Source organism: Papio anubis, chromosome X, assembly GCF_008728515.1.
Source record: "Papio anubis isolate 15944 chromosome X, Panubis1.0, whole genome shotgun sequence".
Taxonomy (NCBI): domain Eukaryota; kingdom Metazoa; phylum Chordata; class Mammalia; order Primates; family Cercopithecidae; genus Papio; species Papio anubis.
In genome coordinates this window covers 107,851,376-107,856,643 of record NC_044996.1, presented here as the reverse complement: position 1 = coordinate 107,856,643, position 5,268 = coordinate 107,851,376, and positions in this window count along the sequence as shown.

Genomic DNA, 5,268 nt, shown 5'->3' with positions numbered 1-5,268 from the left:
ATCCCTGGGTCCCACGCCCAGAGTCTGATGTAATCAGTGTGGGGTGTGGACAGGGCGTTGGGATTTTTAAGAGCTCGCCAGGTGATTGCAGTATGCAGTCAAACGTTGGGAACTGCTTTTTCATAAGTCTCATTATTACCTGAGGAGATAGGTGGGACACACATAATCCTGTTTTTGTAGATAAGGAAGCTTGTGCTCTGAGACATTTAGTGTCTTAGAGGAAAGAGAATGAAATCATCTAGTGACACTTGGTGCAGACTGGGTTACCAGCTACTTCTAATAAATCTTTAAAGCCAGCAGTCAGGCTGTAAGAATGGGGTAAAACCTGTTTTTCTTTTCTGGTTTCTAGTGTTTTCTCGGTTTATGTTTCTTCACATGAGAAGGGAAAAGAAACAACTGTAAAGTGGTACCTAGGACCAAATGTTTATAACTGAAATTCCATGCTGAATCCCTTTAATGACGGGAAGATAATCATCAACTAGAGCAACCTGCCTCCTATTCCTCATAGCCCAGCATAATAATGGTCAGGGAGCATCAGGAAAACCAGATGGAAGGGACTTGCTCATTCTGCACCAGCACACATGCCCCATTTAGAGACCAATTAAGAAAATAACAAACCTGGGCACACTGGCTAAAAGAGCTCCTCAGTGGAGCATGCAAATATGGACATGTCTGTCTTACATGCAGAATATTGGAAGAGAATTTCTCTTTGTTGCTGTGTCCCTTTTCTGGGTAATCTAATCATTTAAATGATAATATGCAACACTTTTGCTTAATGCTTCCTCTCGCTGCCTTGAATATCATTGGGAACTTCTATTGTTCCTTCAGTCTAACGTCTCACCATTTCCAAAAGAAATCCTCTGCTGCAACCAGCCTCTCTATTTTCATAATCCTTTGCTACTTCAAGTGTGGTTGATGAACCAGCAGTGTCAGCCTCAGCATCACCACTGTTGTAACAAGGAGCTTGTTAGTAGCAGAATCCTGGCCCCACCCTAGACCTACTGAATTAGAATCTTTGTTTTTTATCAAAAGCCCCAAGTAATATGTGTGCACCTTGAGGGTTTTGAAGCATTGCCCCAATACACAGGACTCCCCCCATCATCCAATAGGTTAAAAATCCTCTCTTCCCCATGCTTTCATTTACCCACTTCCTACTTGTCCTTCAAAAGCTCAGCTCATACTCCTCTTCCTCTGTGAGGCCCTCAATATTTACTCCATTCACGTTACTCCTTTAGCGTACTACTTTTAGGATTTAAATGAATGCTGAATATTTCATTATTTACATGTTTTGCATGTCTACTTAGTCTCATTATTAAGATCCCATGTTTCTCCAACTTAGCATAGGCTTTGCACATAATACTCATGAATTACTCAGTTTGTCAAGATCAGTTTCCTACTTGAAAGTTTTTCTTTAGCCCTATTTTGTCTCTTTAAGCTTGCTCAACACCTTCTCTGCTCATGATGTTCTCTGGAGGTCACTATGCACTATAAGAGTGCTCATGATGTTCTGCCTCAAAGAAGCTCCTCCAAATTTCTGTCTTCTCAATACCTTAAGTAAATCTTTATCTGCTACAGAGATTTCCTGAAAGGCCTGGCTCTTTCTTGTAACCTAGTGGGTTCCAAGTGAACTACAACCCCAAAGAGATATAGGAAGTAAAAATTTAACCACTTGTGAATATTGACTTTGTATAAACAATTTCTCTAACTTTTTAATTTGAAATGATTTGGACTGGACATTTTAAAAAGTAAATTTGATTTTGGGGATGAGATGTTTTTCTACTCTGTTCTGGTGCCCATAGGAAACTCAGGATCATCTTCTGCTGTTTCATGTGGGACAGGCCACGTGGTGGTATCTCTTTTGCTGGTCCCAGACCCTGAAGCAAGAGACACACCTCTGAGGCTGCCATCTTCCTGAGTTCCAGGCAAAAGGGAGGCACACATCCTAACAAACTGTAGATTCCCAAACCTGTCTGGAGGCCTGTTGTAAGGCTCCTAAGGCTTGGCATGATGGGGTGGAGGTAGGAAAGCAGGACACCGCACTCACACTGACTTTCAACTTCTAATTTCTTTTCCATGTCAACTCATCCCACCTTGAACAGCTTGTATGTCCATCCTGAGTTTACTCAGAACTATCCTTCAAATCTATTGTTTTATAGTATCAATTTTAAGTATTAAAAATACCCAGGAGGCCGAGTATGGTGACTCACACCTGTAATCCTAGCACTTTGGGAGACTGAGGCGGGCAGATCATGAGGTCAGGAGATCGGGACCATCCTGGCTAACACAGTGAAACCCCGTCTCTACCAAAAATACAAAAAATTAGCCAGGCATGGTGGCGGACGCCTGTAGTCCCAGCTACTTGGGAGGCTGAGGCAGGAGAATGGCACGAACCTGGGAGGCAGAGCTTGCAGTGAGCCGAGAGCACGCTGCTGCACTCCAGCCTGGGCAACAGAGCAAGATTCCATCTTAAAAAAAAAAAAAAAATCCAGGATCTAACAACCCACATTTTTCTTTATTGTCCATGGGTATCAAAAGTCATTTGTCTCATTCCAGTAGCTCTAACTTTAAAAAAAGACATACAAAAAAGTCATTTTGATGTTTATTAGGTAGTCAGATGGCTTCTTTCTTTCTCTAGGCAGAAGCCTATGCTACCAACAGGATGATGAGGCAAAGGATTGGGTGAAATAAATTGCTGGGCGAAAACATTAAGTTAATAGCAGATTCTTACTCTGTTACATATGTGTTTGCTGTGATATCAGAGTGACTCTGCATTCTATGCAGATGGGCACTCAGGGCATTTTGGACTATTACATGATAATGTTGGTGGTGCTTGAGCAAGGCCTAGGGTGGGAAGTCTAGCACCTCCTTACAGTTGTTTCAGAGTCTGTGAGGATTGCCTGTCAGGTAAGACTTAGAACTGTACTTCGACACTAATAATTCATTGTCACCTTAAGACGCATATTCCGTATATTGTAAAAATGTTTCCTTGGGCTCTATCCACTTCCAAAAACGTGTTTGGGGTGGTTTACAACAAAAATTCACCAATACAGTGAAACCATTAACCATTCAACATGGTTTAAGGTTTAAGAGGTAAAATGTTTATAGCAAAACCCCTAGGGTAAAGGAAGTTTCTGCACTAAGCACAGGAATTAACTCTGCCTCTTGGCCCTCAAGACTAAGACAAACTCTCATTTCACTTTGTTAGGTGGGCTATGAGGGTAGCTTATCACTTGGGCCTTCGTATAGAGGTGTTAGAAAACTGTGAACAATATCTTCAATAGCAGTTTTACAAAAGCTTGTCTTTTTTAAAAAATCAACCTTTCCTTTATATAGAAACCAAAGCCATGATAGTCATAGTTACAAAAAATAATCTGTGGAAAGTCAGATTTATATATTCCAGATACATAGTGTTGTCAGGACCTAACCTAACATTGGGAAATTTAAAGAATTTATAGCTAATGTTTCTTAAGCCAGTGCTTCTCAAAATACCATCTGGTGATCTTTTTAAAATTCAGTTTCTTGGCTAGCCATATGCAGAAAACTGAAACTGGACCCCTTCCTTACACCTTATACAAAAATTAACTCAAGATGGATTAAAGACTTAAATGTAAAACCCCAAACCATAAAAACCCTAGAAGAAAACCTAGGCAATACCATTCAGGACATAGGCATGGGCAAAGACTTCATGACGAAAACACCAAAAGCAATTGCAACAAATGCCAAAATTGACAAATGGGATCTAATTGAACTAAAGAGCTTCTGCATAGCAAAAGAAACTATCATCAGAGTGAACAGGCGACGTACAGAATGGGAGAAAATTTTTACAATATACTCATCTGACAAAGGTCTAATATCCAGAATTTACAAGGAACTTAAACAAATTTACAAGAAAAAAACAACCCTACAAAAAGTGGGCAAAAGATATGAACAGACACTTCTCAAAAGAAGACATTTACATGGCCAAAAACCATGAAAAAAATCTCAACATCACTGATCATTAGAGAAATGCAAATCAAAACCACAATGAGACACCTTCTCATGCCAGTCAGAATGGCAATTATTAAAAAGTCAAGAAACAATAGATGCTGGTGAGGCTGTGGAGAAATAGGAACACTTTTACACTGTTGGTGGGAGTCTAAATTAGTTCAACCATTGTGTAAGATAGTATGGTGATTCCTCAAGAATCTAGAGCCAGAAATACCATTTGACCCAGTAATCCCATTACTGGGTATATACCCAAAGGAATATAAATTATTCTACTATAAAGACACATGCACATGTATGTTTATTGCAGTACTGTTTACAATAGCAAAGTCATGGAAACAACCCAAATGCCCATCAATGGTAGACTGGATAAAGAAAATGTGGCACATATACACCACAGAGTACCATGCAGCCATAAAAAAAGAATGAGATCATGTCCTTTGCAGGGACATAGATGAAGCTGGAAGCCATCGTTCTCAGCAAACTAACACAGGAAAGAAAACCAAACACTGCATGTTCTCACTCATAAGTGGGAGTTGAACAATGAGAACACATGGACACAGGGAGGGGAACAACACACACCAGGTCTTGTTGGGGGATGCGGGGCATGGGGAGGGAACTTAGAGGACAGGTCAATAGGTACAGCAAACCACCATGACACACGTATACCTATGTAACAAACCTGCACATTCTGCACATGTATCCCAGAACTTAAAGTAAAATAAAACAATAAAAAATAAATTAAAACAAATAAAATTCAGTTTCTAATTCACTGGGTCTGGTCTGGGGCCTGGGAATTTGAATTTCTATCAGGATACCTTTACTGCTGGTCCATGGACCACACTTTGAGGAGCAGATATCTCTTAGAGATATCAGAGGTCTCAAATGGGCTACTGACAGAAGTTTGAGGACAGATAATTTAAGACTGGACAGATATTCTGAGTCCTCCATGACTCAGACCAAAGGAATTTCTTTATACCTGGGAGTTCTTTTGCTAGTTTTCCCTTTAGCCCTCCTCTTCATCATCATTATTATTATATTGTATTACATTATATTATTATTACTTTGATTTTAAAAACTATTTTTGTATTCACTTAGTATTTTATGGCAGTAGTTCTTAACCTTGACCACTCTTTGTAATCCACTGGGGAGCTTAAAAAACATCCCAGCCAGGAGCGGTGGCTCACGCCTGAAATCCCAGCACTTTGGGAGGCCGAGGTGGGCGGGTCGCCCGAGGTCAGGAGTTTGAGACCAGCCCGGCCAACCATGGTGAAACCCCATCTC